The sequence below is a fragment of the Stegodyphus dumicola genome, chromosome X2 (genome assembly GCF_044657685.1).
Source record: "Stegodyphus dumicola isolate Sdum_Otavi_A_Nest chromosome X2, ASM4465768v1".
NCBI classification, from domain to species: domain Eukaryota; kingdom Metazoa; phylum Arthropoda; class Arachnida; order Araneae; family Eresidae; genus Stegodyphus; species Stegodyphus dumicola.
The window spans coordinates 71,293,857-71,306,778 of record NC_140781.1 but is presented as its reverse complement, the minus strand read 5'-3'; the positions used below and the strand labels follow the sequence as shown (position 1 = coordinate 71,306,778).

The window sequence follows — 12,922 nt, the reverse complement described above, 5'->3', positions numbered from 1 at the left end:
GTTTACAAACATAATTAGCTTGAAATAAAGTGTGTTGCATATTAATATATCACAGAAGCGTTCTGGAACTTAATCGAAATCTTTCTACCCTGCAATTAAGTTATAAATGTTTAGCAACTCAGCCCTTAATATAGAAAGCGGAAGATAAAGCAATTCGGATATCAAATTCACGTACGGCCCGAAGGACATGAGGCGATGTATCGAAGCCATATGTTGCAATTTCCTCCGAGACCCACTTTCAGGAAGCACATTGGCACCAAAGGAAATGATGTACGACAAGACATAACTTTCCAACCATTGTTTCTGTTGTTTAATAGCGAATCCTTTGATCCCCAATTAATGAAGCTCAACAATAGTCCATTCATTAAAACAAGGATTTTTCACTTGCATTTGAAAATCAAAACGGTCAAATCGTACAAGATTGAAAAATTAATAATCATAACTCTTATTGTGATCCTCTTGCTCAGTACAACTGACTGACAGAAAATAAGAACAAAGCATTTCTTTGTTTTACGATTAATATTAGGGTAGCAAACGAAACTCAGTCGGAGAAATATTCTTTAATCTTCAAATGGAATAATTTCCATACTGGAGAGCTAATTTGATAATTCAAATGGACTTTAATGATCTTTATTTCATGGTAATATGCCAACTGAAAGAAATTAAAAACTTGAATTTTCATAAAGGGCACTGATATAAAAAGAATAAAATAGTAAGTTTTCCTGTCTAACCTAAATTTTAAAACACGGAAAACATTGGTGGCCACTACATGTGTACCTTCATTCAAGCCTCGCCCACATTTTCTATAGATCAATCAATTATCTCTGTTCTTTCAATCATTTTCAATCAAGGTACTTAGAATGGCAACCATTTATTGTATTGTACTTTTAATTATCCTTGAGTGCTTGTTTTGGTTTTGCTTTAGTATTATTAAAATTTAATTTTAAACGATGTCTAGACTTCGAAAAATCTTTAAAAAGGGAGTAAAAGGATTTTCTTAGCCATCTATTAGACAAACATTGACTACGAGACGAAGAAATGGGGAGAAACAGAGCTAAATTGCTAAGAGTGATGAAGGCTTAAGAGACGAAAGTGTGGAACTGAATAATCAGACACTGAAAGAATTTTCTCTGATAATGTCTTTAATGGAGATGAAGATGATTTCTGCTTTGGTAAAGATGAACAAATAGAAGTAATGAAAATTGCAAGACTTTCATAAGCGACAAGGGTAGGTTAGATTATCTGAATATGGTAAAGCACACGAGTGCTGTCTGCCTAAGAAAGTTGATAGGTTTTCGAGGAGGACGGTTTAAGGGACATGGGCTCAAATTCAAATTACACATAGGAAAACCACGAAAGCCAACCATGCAGCCAGACCGTTCATCTGAGCTCGAGCACAAGTCGAAGTACGAGTGTTCAGGGGTTTTAAATCAGCTTCTGGAAGGACAGTGAACAATAAAAAAAAACATAACTATAACGAAATATGGAAAGGACATTTTTGAAGGATTTAGAGCCTTTTTGTAAATAACTGACGGCAGTATGACTGAAAAGTTGTGAAATGCATTATCAGATCTATCGCATATATGTGTTCAATATATTGCACTGTATGTTTTTAAAAAAATGCTTGCACTGAACACAATTTTTCTCCTTAAATAATAAATCGTCTACTTTGCGTTCTGTAAAGACAGAAAATAGCAGTTAATATTAATAAAACTGGTATTAATATAAATGAGTCCAAAATTTATAAGTAAACAATGAATCTAAATAAAAATATGTTATATTCAGAAAATGCAGAAAATACGAATTTTACAATTTAGGACAATGTATGCACTATAAAAAATGCAATACTTGCTAGGAAACTGCACTGAAGATTGATCATATTTTGTATCGTCTGCATTACGCAGGCCATGTAATAGTAGTTCTTCGAGAAAGGTCCATAAAGAGCACAAAGGAAAAGATGTACAAACTTTGAGTTCCATCTTTATTGAGCTTCAAATGTAAAAGTATTTGGAAACAAATAGAATTACGGTAATAAATAGAGACAGAAATAAGATTCTATCAATGAACAAATCAGAAATTTCATAAGAATTAAAGAGGGAGATATTTCAATTTTTTAAATATTGCTATTTTTTTAAGTTAAAAAAATCGCATAAAAATTTTATATTTCAAAGTGAATACTTTAGGCTGTGATAAGAGATACATGATATGGTTCTCTTCATTTTCTACATAATAACGTGAAATGCTTTTACTGAAAATTCTCATGAAATCAACACTTCTACATACAGATGCATATAGAAATCCCACTTACTCAGTTAGAAGTTTTACTGCAATTGAGTCTTCAAACAAGCTGTAAGTAGAAATTTGAAGGTTTCTACTAAACTTTTGCTTTCAGAGTAAGATTTCACTATAATCAATCAATAAACATAAGCTGTTTCCAGATACTTTGCTTGACTTGGATTTCAGCTGCAAATAACTTCTTGTGTGAAGACATAAGATCAGTGTAAAGTTTTCAGAAAGGACAAACAATTACTGGTTACTGAAAACTTGCAGGATGTGAAACTGCGCAAAAAAGTGAACAAAAGCGATAATTTCGTACAGTCTTCAGATAATTAATGGAAATCATGAAAGAAAAGGGCGCTTTTCATGGAATACAGTTAGTTACATAAACTTTTATTGTGCGCAAGCAATTAATTATATGTCATTTCAACAAACAAAAGATTTTTCTGCTTATGGAATCCGAATCAGAAGTGGTAAATTGAGCTTAGAGTTAAAAATAAATTGACATTTGAGTAAAAATATATTAAAATGACTAAAATACATATAAAAAGTAATCGTTGTTTCATATATACATAATAAATAAGAGTTTAGAGATCTGAAAATTAAGATTATATATTATCGATTTAAGGTTTATTTTTCTATGCGTATTATCAGGCTAAATTCAAGTGTAAAACTTTTGAACACAATCTTAAGGAGCAGCTACAAAATAAAAATTGCTCGTTTTGGCGATTAATGTTGTTTTCCAAGAAAATAGAACTCATCATTAAATTTGTAGCTGGTCCCGTTAGCATTTTTGGTGATGATATCTTCTATTTATTTTTCAAGTAAATATATTTGTTATATTAACAGACAAAATTACTATTATTCAAGTTTTTATTTTGATTCCGTATAAACGGAACTTTTCGACCAATAATATTAAATTTCTTGACTTAGTGATGAAAACTGAAAGAAACAAATAGCCACCACTTTACTACATTCGTATATGCGTGTCAGAGTGTTGTTTAATTCAAACTAAAATATGTGAATCATAACACTTCTGTAACACTTTTGGGAGTTTCAAAAATATTAAACGAGCTTGACAAGCATATGGAATATACAGCCAAAATCGAAAAGTAGATTTTTTTAATGTAACCATGAGTAAATATATCGTGATTTAGAATTTTACTGCCTTTTAAAAGATAGATACTCACATAAAAGTGAAAAATGACAGGAAATTCGAATGAAAGAATGTTTACATAGCTCGGGAAGCTTACAACAATAGCAGTTATGGATGAAGCACTAAATACAAAGCAATGCAATGAATCTTTGAGCTGTAACCTCCTAGAACCTTACATCGAAACGTTAGAAATCATTGTGAGAAATTATCGAATGTTCCCATGAGTGCTTTCGTAGTGTAAGTTTTAGCTTAATCAGTTAGTACAGACACAGCCATGGTTCGAATTCCTGCAAGAAAATAGATGGTTTTCTAACGTTGCCAGATCCAAAAAACTTAAATGTTACTACAGTGGTGTTCTATCTTACGTTCCTGGATCCGAAAAACTTAACTGTTTCTACAGTAAGACAGTAGGTGATAAATCGCCACCTCCTGGATTCGGTTGATTGTGTTTCGTGATTCTATACAGTCTTTTTTAAGTGGAATAGAATGTAAGGAATTATCATAGTCCCCCATTCGTACTCTCGTGAAGAAAGGGCTTAGAATGAGCAACCAAAAGTGGAAGATGCATGGTTCGAATCCCAGAAAAGGCAAAATGCTTTTTAATCATTACTGCTTATAGTATTTACAAAGTAACATTCATTTAATTGAGATTCTAGATAATTTCCTGATCATAAACTGCTCCTCATATCCTACTGAAAATATGGTAAAATAACGAACTGGAATTAATAAGTACCCAGGTAATCTACCGAACAGCTAATGTGGAAACCTTCAGAATGTTTACACTGCTTCTAAACCAATTTAATATAAAAGCTTACAAAACGAAAACATATCTTGAGCAATGTGGTTAGCGAGTAGAGCACTTTTCCTACTCATAAAGAGCATTTTCTCCTATTAAATCTGAAATATTGTTATTCATAAAAATGTGTAATACGAAAGTAAAACTTCAAATACTGTTAAGCCGTTAAGCTGTTTTTTATAGAAAATATATATAACTTTTTTTAAGAATTAACTTTAAGCAAAATGTATATTTATCTTTCAATTACTTACTGATAAAAAATTTTAAGGAAGCTCCTTTTGCGAAATACCTCCTAGGAGTACCCATCATTTCAGCCTTTATAACTTTAAACTTTTAAATTCTATTTTGTAACTTATAAAGTTTTATTATTCTCACCTTTTTCAAGCCTTCTTTTATTTTTTATGGATGCATTTTGATTTATTTCAGATTTATCTTAGCGATTTTTATCCAGATTTATCCCAGCTATACGAACTACGTTTATATTCGTTGTAGCCATAAGTTTAAAACAAGCGAATTAAATTGGTGCTAATCGTAACTCGGCTCTTTACAGACGTAAAATGAGAACATTTTACAATCTCAAACATCGTTATAGTTTGTAGTCTTAAAGCCTAATATACAGTTTTGAGTAGTTGTATGCAATATAACGCAGAAAACTTTACTTTGGAAAATACTTTTTTTGGTGCTTTCTAGCTTTTAACATTGGCATCTTTATATCATATTACACTTACCCGTGATAAATGAACATCTTGTTGCTTCTTGTTCCTAATTCAACAGGTATAATCTAAATTCTTACATCATTCTAGTATCAGAAGTAAAAAAAGTGAGAAATATTTTATCTTATGCATACCTTTGGGGCATAAAAATACAATGATTAAAAGGTTGAAAAATGCAACTGTTCTTGTCACTTGCAACAGTTTTGATCAGCAAAATGTTTTGCATTCCTTTACTCTGTTTCACTCTCACTTACTTGAATAAAATTTAATTGTGTGAAAATTAAATATTAAAAACAGTCTATTACACTCATATAAACGTAAACGTAACGAATTTAAAAAAATAGAAAGTACATTTCGATATAAGATGTTAGTAAGCAGAATTAATTACACAGATAAAAATTCTGTCTTATTTACAGAATGTTGAAATGAGGGCTGAAATGAAGGTAAATGGAAAACAAATTGCTATAACCCATAATAATTGTTTTTCCTTTTTTCTCTAATTTCTACGTTGCAAAACCTAAGTAAGCTTAAGAAGTTTCTGATTATTTTAGCAGGTTTTCCAATTTAATGTTCTCTAATTACTCATAAGAAATAATATCTTGAAATACTTCTACGACTCTTAGTAATTTCTTAACTATAACTATTTTAAGTACTTCAGATTTATAGAAATTTGCAATTCTATTTTAATCAGCTGCTTTAGTATTTTTGCTTTATTCTTCATTTTCGTACATTTGATAGGAGAGGGAGCAAAAGTTTCCATGAAATCAAATTAAAAATCTAACAAATTACCGAAAAGTAACCAAATTTTACAAGGTGAATGCATTCTGAGCGTAAATATTGCAGATGATAAGGAAGGAAACAGTCATTGTGCGAAACATAGCTGTTGAAAGATAGCAACGGACCCTCATTATATGCAAAATGAATGAAACAGTGCATTAAATAAACTTGAAGGAAGATGCATTTTATACGGTCTAAAAAATAAAAAAACTTCAGGAAGTAATCGAATGGATGGGCAAAATTCTTGTTTAATTTCCTTCCCTAAAAAATAAACACTTTAATTAATATAACAGAAAAAAAATTTGAAATTTTATTCCAGTATTATTATTTTAACAAACTTACATTTCGCAGGCGTCTTGTTTTTTTATTTTACTGATTAAAAAATCCCGAGGTTTGTTTCTTCTTTTGGACCCGTCACTTAGTGTGTTTTAGGATTACGATTCCTCGTTACGTTTTCTCTCGACAGTTTCAATTCGAGATTTTTGCTTGAAGTTACAGATTTTTTTATTAAATAACGGACTTAGATTATTTTTCTTGTGATGCATCTTAAGCCTACAGCAACGTTTAAAACATAAAGCGGGAAGTAAATATATATTGCCTTCTCATACACTCTTGCTAAAAAAAGCAACAAAGGAAAAATACTCGTACATAATAAAACAAAAACTATTTAATGGATATGCGTGAAATTAATCCCAGAGGATGGTGTGACGTTACTAGACCACATAGCAAACAATAAAGCAAACAGATACAAAAACGCATATATTACGCCAAAAAACAAATGGGTAGAAGAATGTACAATGAAAACATCACACTAACTACGGATCTCGCTGAAAAGTATATTTAAAAAAGTCGAGGCAAGCTAGCAATAGTACCGTTGATCACTTGATGTAGCAGTAGTGCTGATTCCTGCATTGAGTTTGCTTGGCAGCACAATGCGACCAGCTATCCTCGTCCCAACATATCCCACACATGCTCTATGGGATTCAGGTTCGGGGATCTAGTCGGCCACAACAGATGTGGAATGGTTTCATTCTCCGGATAACTCCCCATCACTCGAGCGCTATGCGGACGGACGTTATCGTCCGTAAACATCGCGTTGCAGCAATAAAAAGACGCAAAAAAAGGTGTAGAATTTCGTCGCGAATCTGCCTGCTGTGACGAAAACATCAGGATTCACGCAGAGGTCGGTGCGGCAATTCCTTAGTATCCCAAATAAGCCTCCTCCTGTGTAATGATCTTTGTCGACAATGTTTGGCTCCCGATAGAATGTCCGTGGCTCATTGTCCTTCGGGAACCATTCTGAATGTTAAATTGAGACTCATCCATAAAGAGTATGTTGCCCCAGTGCTCTGGTGTCCAACTGTTCAGACCCACGTCTTCTGCGTATAAAGAGACGTATGAAGAGTATGCTGACTAGTGGCACCGTCTAAAAATATGGTAAACGATAAATCGTTACCCCCCTAGGTTTTCCAGTTTATTTATTTTCCTTGCCCCATACTGGCCCTTTAAGTCGGGGGGGGGAGAGCATGTAGAAAATTACCACTGTATGCATTACCACTGTATTCTACTGTATGCCTTCGTGGTGCAGTCGGTAGCCTATCTGGTTAGCAGCCTGGAGTTCGCATTGCGAAGCTACTTTTTTAACACACAGCTACTTTTTAACGTTTTCTGCTCTGAAAAGCCTAGTAGACTCTATGAGTGTGAAGAGGCATTTTCCTCAAAAATCGTGAGTCCTAATATAAAGTCGTGTAGCATATGAAGACCATCATGTTTGTGTGATAAAACGTCTTATATTGTAAGAAAATTACTTTTATATACAAAATTACTAAGGCTGTACCTTTACTACCGGGATTCTGTGAGGGAATCTACGCTCAGCTGTAGTCACATATGAAGAAAAACAATTTAGATTTATCTAAAAAATATTTAAAATATTTCCGGATGCTTCCCTTTTTAAAGAAGTTTATCGACAAAATTATTCATTTGTAAATATATTTTGCTCGTAGGCTTTATCTTGCTATGCTTCACGCTCCGGATGTGCTAACTGGTCTGGAACAACAGAAATGTATCCCTTCTTGAAAAACATAGTTTGTAAACAAAGCGACCTTGAAACTCGTGATATGACTTTGAGATCATATGGCCAAGTTTTTAAATGTTTTAAAAGTTCTGGTAAGTACTATTAAATGGGTTTCTTTCGCACGTATATGTGAAGACGTTACTTGAAAATTATGATAGTAACAAAATTTTGAGGACTGGCATTTTTTGTTTACTCGAGGTACGTCCTGCAGAAATGCGCTAAAATTAATTTATGCAGGACCACAAAAACTGTTATTACAAGAATTAATTTATGAAAACTTACCAATACTTGGCATCTATCAACTAATGAATCACATAATTGTGCTTGAAATTATGCAGTAAACGTTGAGAAATGAATTTATCGCCGGGGCGCTGTATGAAAAACACGCAACATTATCGTAGTCAGGAATTCACAATAACAATTCCGCAAAACTTCTCGTGGTACAGGATTCATAATAACACTTCGGGAGGTCAGGGGGATGTACACCCGAAGTGAAGCAATAATACAAATAACTAGTGTACCATAAATTATATTATACATTTTAAAGGAAATTTGCATTTAAACGTCAGTCATATTCTGTAAACGTATTAAATATCGTTATTTTATATCGGTATTAATCGGTAATTTAACTGAACGATGCTTTTATGCATTGTTCTCCACATAATCAGATTTTCTTTATAAAGTGGCACATTTCAAAGGAGGACCGTTCTGCACACAACTTATTTGTTGGCACTGTATAGCTATTGTAACGGAGGCTAATTTTGTGTATTTTAGGGAAATAAGTTTTTTTCGTATTAAAGCAAAATTTACGGTAACTAAAATTTTAATTTTAATTAAAATTTTTAATTTTTAATTTTAATTCAATAAAATGAAATTTTTTTATTGAATTCAAAATTTAATGTGATTCAAATTCAAATTTGGGGCAATTTTCAGCAAAATTTAGGGTAATTTTTCTAGATGAGATTTTGAAAATTGGTTACTTAGCAGTATATTTTTGCGGAAGTTCCGACATAAAGAAGGACAAAGCTTATTTGAATATTAATGTAATCTAACAATTATAATAAAGATTAAAATGTAATAAAAGAAATTTTAAATATGTGGATGTATTCAACAACTGTTAAAGCTCGCGAAATATTAAAACGTCTGATACTTTTCCGAAAACAATTGTAGAAATTCATGTGCGATGAAGTCACTTCCCTGAAAATAAGTAATTTGAGTAAGTTAATTTTTCATTACTCTGAGAGCGTCCTCTCACTATTTTAACCCCGCATAAATATTTAACAGATTTACTTTTTAAAGAAACGAAAAAATTTTAATAAGTTACTTTAAAAATAATTCTCACAAAAAATAAATTTATTTTTGAAAAAGTATTAAGCTGTACCTTTTCCAGAAATGGAAAATTCATTTGAGAAAATAAATTTTTGAAAAAAAAAGTTACGCTAAAGCTCCGAATGGAATAAACTACAAAAGAGTCTGTTGTCTATTATTTGTAAAAATGTTAAAATATTTCAGTTCACGTATAAGTTCATTTTATTACATCATCATATAACTGAAATAATTATTGTTTAATTAAACGACTAAACGAATTGATCGTTACTTAAAATTAATTATTGAGGAAACATACCTAATTAACTCAACCATATGAATTTCCTTTACTGATCTAGAGGGATAGAAAGTTTGTACTGTTGTTATGGACGAGAACGAGAGACAAGGTGTTGTGTTTGTACAGTAGTTGTAATTCATTGCTGCAGGTAAGCAAGTTTAGAAATATTTATACACTTCATTGTTGAAGGTCACAACACGAGCTGGTTTTATTGTTTGCACAAAAGGAAATATCAGTGCATTTTTCTGCAGAATTAAGGTGATTAATTGTAAAATCTTAAATTCTTTGGAATATACTTAGTATTCACTTAATAGCGTACTGCAAAATACGCCCTTTTATTTACCAACATATCCTAGTTATCCAATATTATCAAATGAAAGACAACATTTATAGATAGATTAACTTACATTTGTTTTTTTGGATTTTCAGTGTTTCCTCTCCATTAACCAATTTTAATCTTACAGTTATTTTTTCCATTCAAAAATGCTGAAGAAGGAGTGAACTGAATGTTAATCCATATATTTCCCATTGGCATGAACTGACATTCTTCGTCTTTCCCTTCGTCTTTTCCGAATTTATTTTATTTATCTCAAGATATTTAAAAGAGGAACAGAAGAATGGAAACAAAAAATACCAAATATGAGAAAATAACATCCTTTTTAGAAAATTCATGCAAATTGCGTTTTACAAACAATGTGCATCAAAACAAAAGTGTCTTAATTTTAAGTTATACGCATTTCAAATATTTTTACAGATAACAGCACCGAATTAATTAGAGTAATTAAATCCCAAAGCACGTGTAATGCCGTTTTGCCAATGAGATGAAAACTCACATTACAAATTCCTGATGGCTGTAAACGTGCAGTGTATATTTTAATTTGAAAGAGCATTTGATAATGTTACGCTTCTTTTTCTTCACGTTGCGAGGTCATGCGTAATTAAAATTCATACTTTCAGTTTCACTCCATGAACTGTTTGTTTACTGAAGATTAAATAAAACTGTTGATTGTGTGCTGAATTTGAATATTTGTCTAACCTAAGTGAATGTTTTCTTCGTCTTTTAACGCAGTTTTCAAAGCATTAAAATCTGTGGACAAAATATTTACTCAAAGAGCTAAAAATGGTCTGACTATGAAACCTTTATAATAATCTGACACACAAAGGTAGAAATGATATCACAGTTTCATATGCAAAAGCTTTCTGGTATAATACTGTCAAAATAGCATGCTATAAAATTATTTCCGCTCTCAAGTCATTATGGAGATCAGGGAAATGAATGAATTTGCTGAATCATTTACTCGTAATTGGAAAGCGCTTAACGCTCACAGGCAAACAATAATGAGCAGTCCTCAGTTGTTGCACTGTTGCGTGAGTTTCAGCTTGAAAACTGTGCTTGCACGTTACAAAAACTATTATTTTTCGCAAAATGTTAAAAGGTAACTTAACTAAAGTAGACACTTATATTTACATAGCTAAACGTTCCTCTAAATATTGCTTTCACTAAAAGCAATTAGACTGGAAGGTTTAAAAATAAAGTGCTTCGAAATTCATTATCATTTTTTGCAAAATTTATATGCGTTTGTTTTAATAACTTATAATATTCATTAATATCTAAATATACTAATAGGCTTATTTTTCTATAGCATTTCGATTTCAGTATTCCATGAAGATTCCTGAGGTTCTTGTACGCTTGCTATACGATTATACACAAATTTATTGGAACAATTTATTTTGCAACAGAAAATAATTATTAATAAGTACAAATAAAATTCAGTACTTGACTGTCTAAAACAGCATCTGGATTCGTTAAATGAGTATTCGCATGGATCCACGAAAATTATAAATGATTAGAAAAGTACTTGGTTGATGGCAATGTAAGAAGTAAATTTTGACCAGTTTTTCCAGGGGTTATAAACTGAGCGATACCAGAATAACTGATATAAATAAGTATTTCTAGATAAAATAGCTCTGTATGTGTTTATACCATCTTTAAGGTTCTTGCCTCAGAATTTATTGTAGTTAAACGAACGCCTGCTTGATTATTAGAGCTTGCATTCGACATCTAAAATGTCTTAGATGTACTGTACGTAAGTAAGAAACATAACAGAATCGAATAATATGTTAAGTAAATAAGGCATAAAAATAAAACACTTCACTGATGGTTAACAGTTACGAGGGTAAATGAAACACATTTTCAGATATTATTTTAAGTCATTGTTTATAAGCGAAAGGCATTTTATTTCTTTATTTTCGCTTAAATACTTAGGTATACGTATGTGTATAAACTAGTTATTTAAGAGTTAGTCGTTTCCAGTCTGCACAGCTCCGGAAAATGTAATATAATTTTTAATCAAATTATTAGGCTTTTTTACTTCTTTAAAAGTATAACATATAACCGTAATGCAAACATATTTTTTTATCTATATTAGCAACGATCTAAACAAATTAGAAAGAAGGATTTAGTGCGATTTTGAAATAATTGTAAACAAGTTAGAAAGAAGGATTTAGTCCGGTTTTCATACAATTGTACTAACTCATTTAAGGTAAGAAATTTCAAAACCGAAAATGCAAGCACACGTATTTCTGCACATTATCAAACTTAAACGAACATCCAGAAAGGGATATTCGCGTCATGTATATAATAACATATAAAATGTGTATCATGAATTTCAGATATGATAATTCATACCAAATACTCTGCCGAAAACACTAATTAAATACACTGCTAAACAATAAAATTATCCTGCACATTATTTGCTTCCATTACGTAAATAATTATACGTGATTTAATTATTTACTGTACTGAAGTTTGTTACGTCGCTTTAAATAACTGTATTTTGTCTTGCGATACGAAAAAAATCTTGTATTTGGAACTATAATCGGGAATTTCGGTGAATTCTACTTCTGCAAAATATCTCTAAAAACATTGCGAATAAAGAAAAATACCTCAAAACTGCTATTGACAGTGGTAAGAGAAAGCTTTGCAGAAGAACAGCGAAAAAAGGTAAGGCACTTACGTATGTGGATGATGTGGTTGCTGCCAAAGTTGCGAAGTTAGAAGTGGGTATCACGCTTCGCTATATATGTCGGACACCCGATTGTACTACTTAGTGAGGTCGTTGTACCAGCTCTAACCACTGGTAGGTGTCACTGTTGTCGAACTGACCCATTTCCGAACCCTTTCGGAAAGAGTGAATCGGTCAGGAAGGTGCTTTGCAAGGCCATTGCGTCACCTCCCATGTAACTTTTGCTTCGCTTGCCATTGGACAGTTTTAGGGAAAGGATTATTAGATCGCTCGCCGCTGCTTATACTGTGTCAGTGCCGTCTGAAAAGGAAAGGAAAGAAAAACAAGTCCTGCTTAGGGTAGGTTTCGTAAAACGAATCTCTTGAACGTTCTTCCGATGTTCTCATCGATTCTTCTTACTCACGCAAGAATAAATAAATAAATAAACAAAGAGCACCATATCCCTAAATACATCATTGCAAGGAAAATGGAACGAGCTCAATGATTTGATGCATTTCTCT

At 32.0% G+C, this 12,922-nt stretch overlaps 1 protein-coding gene across 1 annotated transcript in view; it reads right to left on the bottom strand.

Annotated features, from left to right (window-relative positions):
- The window catches only part of LOC118184496 (putative defense protein 3), a 45,737-nt gene extending 33,168 nt beyond the window's left edge, over positions 1 to 12,569 (bottom strand). Inside the window, exon 1 of the mRNA XM_035354170.2 lies at positions 12,414 to 12,569. The gene's annotated coding sequence lies outside the window, so the exon portion shown is untranslated. The remainder of the gene's footprint in view (positions 1 to 12,413) is intronic.
- Between the last annotated feature and the right edge of the window lie 353 nt (positions 12,570 to 12,922).